The 15,106-nt window shown below is 45.0% G+C and overlaps 1 long non-coding RNA gene across 2 annotated transcripts; it reads left to right on the top strand.

Annotated features, from left to right (window-relative positions):
• Positions 1–3,393: 3,393 nt before the first annotated feature.
• Positions 3,394–15,106, top strand: LOC310842065. Of its 2 annotated transcripts, none has more exons than XR_014562802.1 (3): positions 3,394–3,630; positions 13,436–13,561; positions 14,853–15,106. It is a non-coding gene; the product is annotated as an uncharacterized lncRNA (long non-coding RNA). The 2 variants fall into 2 exon arrangements; XR_014562803.1 differs by lacking the exon at positions 3,394–3,630 and adding an exon at positions 11,383–11,616.

Genomic DNA, 15,106 nt, shown 5'->3' with positions numbered 1-15,106 from the left:
AAATAAACAAATAACAACAACAACATTTATTATTTATATACTGTCAATCTGAATGGGTTGTCCCAGCCACTCTGAGTGGCTTCCAATGAATTGAAACATGGTGAGACATTAAACATTAAAAGCTTCCCTGTGCAGGGAAATAATATATTGCAAGCTGATAATGGAACATGACAAATATCACTTACCGTATTTTTCGCCCTATAGGACGCACCGGCCCATAGGACGCACCTAGTTTTCAGGGGGGGAAATCAAGGAAAAAAATATGATTCCCCCCCCCCCCCCCGCAGCTCTGGGAGCAGTGGACAGGCTGCACGCAGCCTGTGCGCTACTCCAATACCTTCTTCCTGCTTTTGTGGGAGGTGGCGGAATTCCCCCAACGCCCGCAAAAGCCCACAGGAGCCGCGCGTGACTCCTGCGGGCTTTTCGACCAGGAGGGAGAAGGGACTGAAACGGCCAGTCAGTCCCTTCTCCCTCCTTGGGGAAAAGCCCCCAAGAGCGGCACGCTCTTTAAAGGCTGTGTGGCTCCTACGGGCTTTTCTAGGAGGTGGGGGAATTCCCCCACCTCCTAGAAAAGCCAGCAAAGCCTCGCAGCCCCTTTAAAGAGCGCCCAGCTTTTGCCTGCTTTTGCGGGAGGTGGGGGAAGGCTTCGCGCGCCTTCCCACTGCCCCCCATCCTCTGGGGCTGGAGATGGGGGAAGCGCTGCTTTCCCCACTGCCAGCCTCCAAGCCGGGTTGGAGAGTAGCAGGAAGGCTTCGCGCGCCTTCCCACTGCCCCCCATCCTCTGGGGCTGGCGATGGGGGAAGCGCTGCTTTCCCCACCGCCAGCCTCCAAGCCGGGTTGGAGAGTAGCAGGAAGGCTTCGCACGCCTTCCCACTGCCCCCCATCCTCTGGGGCTGGCGATGGGGGAAGCGCTGCTTTCCCCACCGCCAGCCTCCAAGCCGGGTTGGAGAGTAGCAGGAAGGCTTCGCACGCCTTCCCACTGCCCCCCATCCTCTGGGGCTGGCGATGGGGGAAGCGCTGCTTTCCCCCACCACCAGCTTCAAAGAGCAGACTCTCCTGGCTTCAGCAGAAGCAACGCGAAGCCTCCGGAGCGCAGGCTTCGGAGGCTTCGCGTTGCTATCGCTGAAGCCAAGGAGCCTGCATTCGCCCCATAAGACGCACACACATTTCCCCTTCATTTTTGGAGCTGGAAAAGTGCGTCTTATAGGGCGAAAAATACGGTAAATCATATAGAACATTCAACAAATCATCAGTAAAACAATTATAGGTTAAAACACTATTAGCAAAACAACTAAAAAAATAAGCAAAGCAGCACAATTACAACAAAAGTTATATTATGGGATTCACAAAGTGTTACAGCATTCATAACCAATAAAGCAATCTTAACAACGAGGAAAAAATAGCAACCAAAAAATAAACTAAGCACTGTTGAATTCATACACTCTTCTCAACTCTCATGACTCATAATATTCCGCTCATTAAAATACACATCTTTAAAAATGTTTGTTTAGGTGTTTCTATACCACTATGTCATAAAATAAAACATGGGAGGACTCAACCCAATGCCTTCAAGTCACAAGACAAGAGAACTCGACTAAGCATTATTTCTGAGAGCAAGAGCAGTTCAACAGTGGAACGGTCTCCCTTGGGAGGTACTGGACCCTCCTTCCTTCAAGGTTTTCAAGCAGAGGTTGGATGGCCACCTGTCATGGATGCTTCAGCTGAGATTCCTGCACTGCAGGGGGTGGGACTAGCTGACCCTTGGGGTCCCTTCTGACTCTACAATTCTATAAGGATAAAACCCAGGTAGTGGGGGGGGGAGTTGTCAGGAGCTCGGCCTACACTCGAGTAGAACCCTGGCAGAGACACATGCCCAATGCCTTCAAGTTACAAGACAAGAGAACTCGACTAAGCATTATTTTTGAGAGCAAGAGCAATTCAACAGGGGAACGGTCTCCCTTTGGAGGTAGTGGACCCTCCTTCCTTCAAGGTTTTTAAGCAGAGATTGGATGGCCAAACTTTCCAATACAGTATTTATTCCTAGGAGATCTTTCACAAACCTGGCCATATTCCTATAGTGGTTAAGAGCAGTAAACTCGTAATCTGGGGAACCGGGTTCACATCTCCACTCCTCCACATGCAGCTGCTGGGTGACCTTGGCCTAGTCACACTTCTCTGAAGTCTCTCAGCCTCACTCACCTCACAGAGTGTTTGTTGTGGGGGAGGAAGGGAAAGGAGAATGTTAGCCGCTTTGAGACTCCTTCGGGTAGTGATAAAGCGGGATATCAAATCCAAACTCTTCTTCTTCAGTGCGGTGTCCAGAACAAGACACAGCACCCAAGTTGCGTAGAACGGAGTGAAACTATAACCATTCATAATTTGGATGCTATGCTTCTGTTACTGCAGCCTGAGATTAGACTATTTCAGCCATCTGGCGCCTGTTCAGCTAAGACAACTGGAAAATCTCCCCTGTGCTGCTGCTACTGCAAATTTCCCTGATCATGATCATGCATGTATTTCTTTTTTTCTTTTGTACGTTAAAAACAATCTTTTACATTTCTAGCTTGATTTTGCACTTGAAGCACCCATTGCCAGCCTTTCCCCCAATCTTTTCCCCAGAGCCCAGAACCATCACAACAAATATTGTTTAGCAGATTATCGCAAGGACATGGGAGCCAACTCCTAGGGGCCAAGGGTTTTTTTTTTGGCCCCCACAATAAAATATTTGGGGGGGCTGGCTCCCCCAAAGTTAAAGGCCATTTGCAATAAAATGGGGTGTGTGCACTGTGCCATGTGATCGATTATACAGAGCGGGACTTACCTGGGCCCGCACAATGTTTTATTCAAGTTAGAATAAAATTTAGAAAAGGGTGTGTCAGCTGACTGATGGAGAGATGAACAGGCAAATATTTGGAGAGCGAGAGGGTTATTAGAAATACAGTGGTACATCGGGTTAAGAACTTAATTTGATCTGGAGGTCCATTTTTAACCTGAAACTGTTCTTAACCTGGGGTACCACTTTAGCTAATGGGGCATCCCACTGCCGCTGCTGCCACACCACCACTACACAATTTTTGTTCTCATCCTGAAGCAAAGTTCTTAACCCAAGGTACTATTTCTGGGTTAGCGGAGTCTGTAACCTGAAGGGTCTGCAACCTAAAGCATCTGTAACACGAGGTACCACTCTAGTGTAATGCAAAGATTGCAACATTGGTCAAAAGGCCTACAGATTGGGGACAACATCAAAGAGAACTGTGTTGCTAAGGATGAAGTAATCTCAAATTCACCCTTATCTCACACCCTTATTTAGAGTGCTACTTCAAAAACAACGGAACCCGTCCCATTAGGGCAGCCATCTTGGCTTCCCACCTGCATATATAGGCAAGAACTCTGTGAAGGCATCACATTTGCTAGTTCATCCTTGGGACTCTTTTCAGCAGCACACAACAAGTCTTAGAAGAATCATGATGTTCGTCTGTCTTTTCTTTGCCGTGGTCTTCCTTGGGATTGCCCAGTCTGATGAAGCAGATGAGCAAAAGCAATGGAGAATGCCCTTGGAAGATGTGCGTGTCCTTCAGGGCCAAGACCCAGCTTTGCCAGCTGACTATGACGAAGCTTTGAAGGATGGAGGTAACTGTAGCATACATAGCAGATTGCAACATACATGGTGGGCAGGACAGGATTTCATCGGGAGGTTTTCAATCTTTCATTGAACTCCATTAGAAATACTTCTCTTTGGGTGAATCACACACTAATGGCAGTGTTTTCAATGGTGATCAGTAGGCTGTATATGCTCTTAGCCATGGTCTGTTTTTCTATGTGCAAAAGAGAGAGAGAGAGAATAGAATAAAATACTGGGGTAAAGGATGTCTAAATATGCACATATGAATGAAAACAGCCTATTCATAAAACATCTCTGAGGGCCTTCTGGCAGTTCCCTCCCTGCGAGAAGTAAGGTTACAGGGAACCAAGCAGAGGGCCTTCTTGGTAGTGGTGCCCGCCCTATGAAACACCCTCCCATCAGATGTCAAGGAAATATACAACTATCTGACTTTTAGAAGACATCTGAAGGCAGCCCTGTTTAGGGAAGTTTTTAATATTTGAAGTTTTATTGCGGTTTTAATATTCTGTTGGGAGCCACCCAGAGTGGCTGGTGAAACCCAGCCAGATAGGCAGGGTATGAATAATTACTAAAATAATTATTATTATACAATAGGTATTATATTATGTAAAACTGCTTTGACAAAAATGTTTGGCATTTCTTGAAAATATGTGTTTATTAGTAGGAAGTTGATTAATTTTCATGAGGGCTTTTTAAAATTAATATTTGCAAATGGAACTGTGGTCTAAACCACAGAGCCTAGTGCTTGCCGATGGAAACGTCAGCAGTTCGAATCCCCACGATGGGGTGAGCTCCCATTGCTCAGTCCTAGCTCCTGCCCACCTAGCAGTTCTAAAGCATGTCAAAGTGTGAGTAGATAAATAGGTACCACTCCAGCGGGAAGGTAAATGGCGCTTCCGTGCGCTGGTTTGGTTTGCCAGAAGCGGCTTAGTCATGCTGGCCACATGACCTGGAAGCTGTACGCCGGCTCCCTCGGCCAATAAAGCAAGATGAGCGAAGCAACCCCAAAGTCATTTGAGACTGGACTTAATTGTCAGGGTACCTTAACCTTTACCTTTTAATAACAGATTAATACGCAAGTAGGATTTGAATTGTAATTGGCAGTAAAGCAATGTAGATATTAAGTAAGGATGAAGAAGGATGTTAGATATAATATGCAGCAGAATACGGGGAAACAAGGAAACCATGGCGGGTTAGAGGGGAAGTCAGGGGTCCCTGTATAAATGTGCTGAATGGTGCTGAATATTTGCAGGTGGAGGGGTGCAAGAGAAACTGAAACTGACAGAGTCACCCACTGCTCATTGTTGGCAAGGGGCCTATAGCATGTTCATAGAGAAACAAAATCCCTAACTTCTCTGCAGGGTAGTCTTACCCAAACCTGTGTAGATTAGTGCAGTGGTATAACCAGCAACACCTGTGTAGATGAGAGGAAGCTTTTGTTGTTATATCACCATCATTAATTTTATTTTTGTTAGACACTTTTCTTACCTCATAACTCAAGTTACAGGTAGGTAGCCGTGTTGGTCTGCTGTAGTCAAAGGAATTTTTTTATTTTGTTTCCAGTAGCACCTTAGAGACCAACTAAGTTTGTTATTGGTATGAGCTTTCGTGTGCATGCACACTTCTTCAGATTTTTTTTATTTTCTCATAACTCAGAACAGTTTACAGTAAAGCCAACTTGAAAGAAACCCCTATACAAATGAAAACCAGAGCTAAGAAAAAAGAGAAAAAGCTAGACGTATGGAGATGAAATATATCAGGCTTTAATTTGGAGAACGTTTATTTATTACAGAAAAGGAGTGTCCGCTATTTAACACTAAGCTAAGCCCAAGAAACGAGTGATACCTAATAAGCATGTTAAAGTCTCTTGTTATTTTTTTTTCCCCAGAAGATGTTCCCCACCCAAAAAATCCCATCGTATGCATTACTATGGGGGGGAGATGCCGTCACAGGTGCGGTCAAAATGAGAAGTTGGTTGGACGATGCTTTTCAACTAGGTCCTGCTGTGTGCGTTATCAGTAGAAAACGTACTTGAGAGAGATGCAAGAAAGACCAACAGCGTTTTATCGGAACAGAGAAAGAAACCAATCGAGATGAAATAATGCTGAATCATTTCTTTTCAATTAAAATTGAGTTTGCATCCAATTCAGTGAATATATGGTCTTTCATTCTTCCTCAAAGCAATCACTCATCACTAGCACTAGCACTGAACTACCACTGCTGCTGTAACTACTTCTACAAACTCTCCCAATGCCCCAAATTACCCACAACACTCTGTTTTCTTGATTTTTTATTATATTTCTAGGTAGCTTTTCATTCACATGAATCGCAAAGCAAATAACAACTATAACAATAATAATAAGGCCTTATTTAAATGCTGCACATCTGACTGGATTGTCCCAACCACTCTTGACAGCTTCCAACAAATTAAAACACAGTAAGACATCAAACATTAAAAACTTCCTTATACAGGGAGCCTATATATTGCAAACGATATATATTGCAAACGATAAATAACAATTACTTAATAGAACACCACAAATGCCACTTAAATCATATAGAACAATTAACGATTCATCAGTAAAACAATTAGTCTCTAAAACACAATTCACAAAACAACCAAAAAAATAAAATAACCAAAGCTGCACAATTACAACACAGGTTATATTATGGGATTCACAAAGTACTACAGCAGGGGTCAGCAAGGTTGACCTTGCCTGGGCCGGTTCACTCCAGTGGAGATCTGTGGGCAGGATTGCTCACGTGTGTCAGTGTGCGTGCCTGCGATTTCTGACGTCTGTGTAAATGCGATTTCTGGTGCCGCGGAAGCGAGTCCCCGCGTCGTGCTGAACAGGTTTAGTGCAGTGCGCGGGGACTTGCTGAGTGAGTGGCTCGGTTAGGGGGAAGCTCATGGGCCGGTTAAATGACCCCCATATGCCACATGTGGCCCACGGGCCTTAGGTTGCCTACCCCTGTACTACAGCATTCATAAGGCATACAGCAATCTTAACAACACTAACAAAATAGGAATAAAAAAATAAACTAAGCACTGTTGAATTCATGCACTAACATTTCTCAGCCACTATTACTCAAAATCTTCCACTCTGTCCAGCTCATTAAAATACACATCCCCATCATTGGGTTGGATGTGGGGCAGCACAGGTGAAACCAACCTCCCTCTGATGACAGACAAGGTGTCTCTCTCCCACATTTCTTTCTCTATTAATAATAATAATAAAATTTTATTTATATCCTGCCCTCCCCAGCTGAAGCCGGGCTGTGATCGGCTAACAACAGTTAAATGATACAACATTCTAAAATCATTTCATTATAAAATCAGTTTAAATCAGATTAATGACAACCATTGGGCTAGAGTTCTGTGAGGATTGCCAAAGGAGGGGGTCAGGCTGCGCCTTGGCCAAAGGCCTGGTGGAACAGCTCTATCTTGCAGGCCCTGTGGAAAGATGTCAAGTCGCACAGGCCCTGGAAACCTTCCCCCTTAGGAAGGCTCCAAGGGCTGGAGGGTGAGGCAAGGCAGGTGGGAAAAGATATTGCTGATGGCCAGCACCAAGTTTCTCCCTCCTCTTGTACTTCCTCTTGTAATTATCCCAAGGAAAAGGTCACCCCAAATTCTCTTTTAGGGGTGTATGTTTTTTTGGGGGGGGAGCAGGAGTAGCATCTTTTCGATTTTTTAGAAAAGCATTTCTGTGCCACTGTATCATAAAATACAGGGTAGACTCAACCCAATGCCTTCAAAAGGAGAATCTGATGAAACATTATTTCTGACAGTAGGAGCTGTTTGACAGTGGAACGGTCTCCCTCAGGAGGTAGTGGACTCTCCTTCCTTGGAGGTTTTCATGCAGAGGTGGGATGGCCATCAGTCATGGATGCTTTCGTGTTGAAGGGGGTTGGGCTAGATGACCCTTGGGGTCCCTTCCAACTCTACAGTAATATGAAACTACCTGTCAGGAGTGCTTGCAGGAGCCAGGCCCTGTGACTGGTAGGGCCTCGCAGGACTGGGGCTTCCTGAGTTTGGCCTAGAAGGGCAAGGCACTACTGCACAGGTGATGCTTGACAGAAGACTTGTAGCACCTGGTGGCAAGGGCCAGGAGGGGTATATAAGACCAGCATTTCCCTCTGGCTCTTTGCCATGGCAACATGCTACTCACCTAGCTGTGCTTTGGCTTCCTGACTCTTGGATCCTTGGCTTCCTGACTCCTGGTTTCCTGACCCTCAGACTCTTGGCTTCCTAACTCCTGGTTTCTTGATTTGTGGACTCTTGGCCTTCTGACCCCTGGACCGTGGACCTTGGACTGCTGCTTCCTGCTTCCTGACCTCTACTCCGGTCCTGATGTACCAAGCCGAGACTCTGACTGCCCGTAACCTGGACTGTGACACCACTGCTCAGTCAAGACTGATAAAGGCTTAATTCTTCCTTTTCAATTTAAATGATGTTTGGATCCACTTCACTGGGTATCTCAGAGCTTGGTGCTGATAACAACAAGGTTGGAGGTTTGAATCATAGAATCATAGAATCATAGAGTTGGAAGAGACCACAAGGGCCATCGAGTCCAACCCCCTGCCAAGCAGGAAACACCATCAGAGCATTCCTGACATATGGTTGTCAAGCCTCTGCTTAAAGACCTTCAAAGAAGGAGACTCCACCACACTCCTTGGCAGCAAATTCCACTGTCGAACAGCTCTTACTGTCAGGAAGTTCTTCCTAAAGTTTAGGTGGAATCTTCTTTCTTGTAGTTTGGATCCATTGCTCTGTGTCCGCTTCTCTGGAGCAGCAGAAAACAACCTTTCTCCCTCCTCTATGTGACATCCTTTTATATATTTGAACATGGCTATCATATCACCCCTTAACCTCCTCTTCTCCAGGCTAAACATGCCCAGCTCCCTTAGCCGTTCCTCATAAGGCATCGTTTCCAGGCCTTTGACCATTTTGGTTGCCCTCCTCTGGACACGTTCCAGTTTGTCAGTGTCCTTCTTGAACTGTGGTGCCCAGAACTGGACACAGTACTCCAGGTGAGGTCTGACCAGAGCAGAATACAGTGGCACTATTACTTCCCTTGATCTAGATGCTATACTCCTATTGATGCAGCCCAGAATTGCATTGGCTTTTTTAGCTGCCGCGTCACACTGTTGGCTCATGTCAAGTTTGTGGTCTACCAAGACTCCTAGATCCTTTTCACATGTACTGCTCTCAAGCCAGGTGTCACCCATCTTGTATTTGTGCCTCTCAAATGATCTACTTCTGGGACAGCTGCCATATTCCTGTATCGCAGGGGGTTGGACTAGATGATCCTCAGGGTCCCTTCCAACTCTACAATTCTATGGTTCTAAGACTGTCCCCTCAGAAGTGCATCCCATTCAGTTACATGGGACTTATTCCTAAGTAAATATTGGTATTTCACTCTTCCTCAAAGCACTCTATCACCTCTAGTTGTCAACTGGGTATCTATGGGGTGTTAGGGGTGGGGTGATACCTCTGTTGTGAGACACATCTTGCTCCTTCTATGGTAGTTTGTCCACCTTTGGTCCCCCTCAACTGTACTCAGCTCTCACCTGTGGATCCTTGAAGTTGTCAATATGTGCCGCCCCAGGATATGGCTTCGACTGGGTGGCCAAAGCAGATGTCACTGTATCCGATGGGTCTCAAACCCTCGGTGAGATTGGGATTTCCCCTGAATGTGAAGACAGGCTCTGGAAGATTGAGTGGACAAAACCAATAGTGGGTCCAATGGTCAAGAAGGCGGTTTCTGCATGTGCTGTAGAGGGAATTGAGCGGGGAGAAGGGGCTCATGAACCTGGGAAGGCAGCCCATGTAGGAGAAGCAAAACTTTGATCTTAAACCTCCACTGCCTTGTAGGATATCTTTGGGAGAAGAAAAGGCTAGGAAGTAAACTCAACACAAATCCAAGTGAAGTCCCTAAGATGGTTGGATGGCACCTTGTACTCCTCCTTCCAGCAACTCCTGCAGCCAAACGCATACCAAACATATTATGGTTCAGCAAGGCCATAAAGATAATTAGCAGCAGAACCAATTTATTCCTATATATAGAAGAAGAAGAAGAGTTTGGATGTGATATCCCGCTTTACCACTACCCGAAGGAGTCTCAAAGCGGCTAACATTCTCCTTTCCCTTCCTCCCCCACAACAAACACTCTGTGAGGTGAGTGAGGCTGGGAGACTTCAGAGAAATGTGACTAGCCCAAGGTCACCCAGCAGCTGCATGTGGAGGAGCGGGGAAGCGAACCCGGTTCACCAGATTACGAGTCTACCGCTCTTAACCACTATACCACACTGGCTCTCTATATAGGGTTGTTAAGGGGCTGTGACGAATCTCACAGCAGTCAAACTGGTGCTCAACATATTGCTCAGCAAGGCAAGCCAGTTAGATGGGCAGGGTACAACAACAACAACAACAACTTTATAATTTATACTCTGTTTATCTGGCTGGGCTGCCTCAGCCACTATTTTTATTATTAATAAAATATTCCTATGTACAGGATTTGTAATGGGCTGTGTTCCACTGGATTTGAATTTCCACCCTTGATAAGAGTGCAATATGGTGTTTGAGATTACTTTATACTTAACGGCCGATTTATCTTTGACGTTGCCTCAAAATATATTGGACCTTTCATCAGAATTGCAGCATTTATTTACCTTAACCACCTTCCTTAAGCAAACCCTGTCTCCCCATCCCTTGTCCTGTTTCCTCACAATCACATTGCAGACACACCCTGATCACAGTCTATTAGTCGTAATTTGGGTAACTGAAGAGATTTGCCTTGTTTCTCTGTTATCGTACCTTTTCCAGGTTAAACAGAATCCAATCTTTCAAATATTTATTCTTAGGGGTTTTCCTCACCAACCTGGCAATAATTCTCAGGGACAGCCTCCTCCTTTTCAATGTGGTGCCCAGAACCAGACACTGGACCCAGGTTGTGAAGGAAAAAAAGTGTACAATTTGTGTAGAACAAAGTGAATCTACATAAATCATTCATGATTTGGATACTATGCTTCTGTTACTGCAGCCTAAGATTAGACTATTTTAGCCGGCAATTGTTGGCACCTGTTTAGCTTCTAATGAGCTAAGACAATTAAAATTCTCCCCTGGTCTGCCTCTAATGCAAGTTTTCCTGATCTTGTGCCATCCCCCCACTTTGTACTTAAAAGCAAAATTTTAACGTTTCTCCTTGGCTCGATCTAGGCCATAGCTGTCAACGTTTCCCCTTTCTTAAGGGAAATTCACTTATTCCGAATAGAATTCCTCGCAAGAAAAGGGGAAAGTTGACAGCTATGATCTAGGCACGTCAAAGAAGCATTTCAGTTAAACGAGTTGTAAGCTCTATAAAGGGAAATCACATTTTCACAGTGTTATAAAGCACCTTCTCTTTATGAATGTTGCTGAGTGCCTTGATTCCGCACGTGTTGCAGCTCCTGTTGGATATTGCTTTGCAGATTATCGCAAGGATGTGTCAGCTGACTGATGGAGAGATGAACAAACATATGGAGAGCAAAGGGGATTTTAGCAACAGCAACAGTGCAAATAGGAAGATTGCAACACTGAACAGACTGGCCAACAGGTTGGTGGCAACATCAAAGAGAACTGTGTTGCTAAGGATAAAGTAATCTCAAATGCCACGTTCACCCTTATCTCACACCCTTATCTAGAGAGCTACTTCAAAGACAATGAAAGCTGTCCCATTAGGGTAGCCTTCTTGGCTTCCCACCTGCATATATAGGTACAAACTCTGTGAAGGCATCACCATTGCTAGTTCATCCTTGCGACTCTTTTCAGTGGCACACAACAAATCTTAGAAGAACCATGAAGTTCATCTGTCTTTTCTTTGCTGTGGTCTTCCTTGGCAGAGCCCAGGCTGATGAAGCCGATGTGGATCAAGGGGAAGAGCAAGACTTGAATGGTCCTCAGGACCAAAACACAGCTTTGCCAGCTGGTTATGATGAAGCTTTGAAGAATGAAGGCAATTGTAGCATACATAGGAGATTGCAACATATATGGTGGGCAGGACTGCATTTCTTTGGGAGGTCTTCACTCTTACATTAGACTCAATTAGATCATGACTGGATCATGCACTGATGGCAATGTTTTCAATGGTGATCAGTAGGCTGTACATGCTCTTAGGCGTGGTCATCTCACACATTGCATAAAGGTAAAGGGACCCCTGACCATTAGGTCCAGTTGTGGCCGACTCTGGGGTTGCGGCACTCATCTCACTTTATTGGCCAAGGGAGCCGGCATACAGCTTCCGAGTCATGTGGCCAGCATGACTAAGCCACTTCTGGCGAACCAGAGCAGCACACGGAAACGCCATTTAACTTCCCGCTGGAGTGGTGCCTATTTATCTACTTGCACTTTGATTTGCTTTCGAACTGCTAGGTGGGCAGGAGCAGGGACCGAGCAACTGGAGCTCACCCTGTCACGGGGATTCAAACCACCAACCTTCTGATTAGCAAGTCCTAGGCTCTGTTGTTTAACCCACAGCACCACCCACGTCCCCACACATTACATAGACACCCACAAATATGTTCCTGAAGAAATGCTGAGTTAGACCCAAGTAGTTTACCCCCTTTTCTTCAGTGTTGGAAATTTCTAGGTGGGCCTGCTAGGATTGGAGATGGAAAGCCTCCCTGATTTTGATTTGAGAGAAAGCAAAAAGTCCAAGAAGGAACTTAAGTTTTCAAATAAGAAGCCCAAACAACGAAACATGTAAGTAAGTCCTGATTCTGGTTGAGCTGATGGTGGCTTCTCAGCACAAGGAGGAAACAAGGGAACTGCTGAAGGAACAGGCTGGATTGCTCCTGAGCCTAGCCTAGTCCAGCAGAGAGATCTTCTGGTCTGCAGCTGCTCCTCTTGCCTTATCTCCTGCTTGGGAAGTGCTGAGCAAAGGACTTGAAATGAGCATTCTGCAGCCTTCCTAAATGCCAGACAAATAGCTGTTGGATGCCTGGGAAGCCTTGTGCAAGAGAATTTGACTTGATGCCATTATGGGCCCTGGAGTTGAGTCTTCCTTGCAAACAGAAAGCTCCCTGCTGCAGGCATTATGCTGAACATGAATCATGGTAGCAACAGGGCCATTATGGGCCCTGGAGTTGGGTCTTCCATGCACATAGAAAGTTCCCTGCTGCAAAAAAGCCAGGAAGTGCAGTGTGACTTTGTGTTGTGCATTTACATGCATGACTCCCACCTTACTTTTGGCATGCCTTCCCCTCCACATGCAAGTGATGCAGACAGGCAGCGTGGTGCAGTGGTCAGAGTGCTAGGTTCAAATCTTCACTGGGTGACCTTGGGCCAGTCACTATTCTCTTTTCACTGTAGCCAACCTCAGAGGTTTGTTGTAAGGATAAAAGAGGGGGAACCATTTACGCTACCTTGAGCTCCTTGGATGGAAATGGGGGACAGAAATGCTATAGTGAATAATGGGGCTGGGGGGTAAAGGAGCCTTTCCCCTGCTTGCTTCTGTCTTCCTCCACCTTCCATCCAGCCAACCAACCAGGCAACTGCTGGCTATGGAGAAATGAAAGCCAGAGAAATCAGAAAGGCAAAGTGTGATGAATGAGTAGCTGGCCACTCAACGGGGACTTGTTATTACAGATTCTGTTTGTTTTATGCTGACTAGCAATAAGAAAGGCTCCATTCATCAAAATTTCCCATTCATCCCCAAAACAGATGTTTGCAACCAGTGTTATGCATAAAGATAACATCATTTCATTTCATCTCTGCTTTGTGCTATACCTCCATGTAACAGGTTCCATGCAATGGGACTGTTTTTCTCTGTACAGGAAACATGCAACGGAAGAATGGTACCAGTCAATGTAAGAGTGGTGGCCATAAATACTTTTTCGGCGTCTGCCCTTGTGGATCTGTGCCCCCTGGAAAATGCAGTTCTTTCGAGAGCTGCTGTAAAGGTGAAGTCTGTGTTCCTCATTAAGACACCTTGTTCTTATTAGTAGATGTTTATTACTGCAAAAATGGGGTTCATAGGTCACCTGCCTGCACACAGAATCATAGAATTGTAGAACTGGAAGGGACCCCAAGGGTCATTTAGTTTAAGTCCTTGCAATGCAGGAATCTCAGCTAAAACATTCCATTCAGAAATTTAATGGATGGGAACCAGATATTTTGGGTTGTGCTTCCCAATGGTGAATGGTGCCCATTAGGGCTGGTAAGGAGGAAAGCAAAGAGACCTTAAGTATCGTACTTCCCTCTAGTAGATACAGCAGAAAGCACAGATCAGACAAGAACAAGAGGATTTCAAGAACCCTGCCCCAAAGGGGAACTGGAGAGTTCTGTAAAAAAAATTCATGTGGTCAGAAGTTGGACCTTTCCAGAGCTCTGTCTTGCTTCATTTCTGCCCCCACTTCCTGGGTATTATACAGGAAGTGTTAAGAGAAACACAACAAGTTTTTCATTGTCTACAGAGTTTTGAAAACATGTTCATCTCTGAAGTTCCTTGAAGTGCTTCACTTTGGGGCAGTCCTACGAGATCCCACTTTCATTCTGGGATGGAAGACTGGGGCAGGTGTAATCCAAGGAGTCTGCCCATAAGAACAGCTACACGCATTTTAGGATAGTTCCATAGGAAACCACATGGGAGAAGGGATGTGACAAATTTGCTCCCCCTGGAGGGGTGTATGACATTGTTTTTTCTCTCTCGTGTGTGTGTGTTTGTATGGTTTATAAAGAAAAATGCAAAGATGGTTGTCATTTTTTGTCAAAACAAAAATGTTACCGGTAATCTAGAGGAAAGAAAGAAAAAAAAGTATTGCATAAAATACCTGGGCAACGCTTGTCTAAATATGCATATATTAATGAAAGTGGTATGCAATAGGTACCATATTGTGTAAAACTGCTTTGAAAAAATGGTCTGTCTTTGGTTGCAAATATGTTTTTATTAGGAGAAGGTTGATGGATTTTCATGAGGATTTTAAAAAAATAAAATTTGCAAACTAGTATATAAATGTGGTGAATGGAACTTTAATTTTTGCAGGGGGTGGAAAGTGAGGACATGAGAGAAACTAAAAAGAAGAAGCTAAATGCATGGAGATGAAATATATCATGCTTTAATTTGGAAAACGTTTATTTATTACAGAAAAGCAGTGTCTGCTATGTTAAAGTGAGCTTAACACTAAGCTAAGCAGAAAAAGGGTGAGATACCTGAAAAGCCCGTTAAAGTCTCTTGCCTTTTTCCCCCTGTAGAAGTTCCCCTCCCAAGTAATCCCATCGTATGCAATTCTATGGGGGGGAGATGGCGTCACAAGTGCGGTCTCTCTGAGAAGTATGTTGGACGATGCTTTGCAACTATGTCCTGCTGTGTGCATTTTCAGTAGAGAGCATGCGCGAGAAAGAGGCAAGAAAGACCAACAGCGTATGATCGGAACAGAGGAAGAAACCGATTGAGATGAATTAATGCTAAATCATTCCTTTTCAATTAAAATTGAGTTTGCATCCAA

The sequence above is a fragment of the Podarcis gaigeae genome, assembly GCF_964106915.1.
Source record: "Podarcis gaigeae genome assembly, chromosome: 3".
NCBI classification, from domain to species: Eukaryota; Metazoa; Chordata; class Lepidosauria; order Squamata; family Lacertidae; genus Podarcis; species Podarcis gaigeae.
The sequence above is the reverse complement of the archived record's forward strand: the minus strand, read 5'-3'. Positions and strand labels throughout refer to the sequence as shown.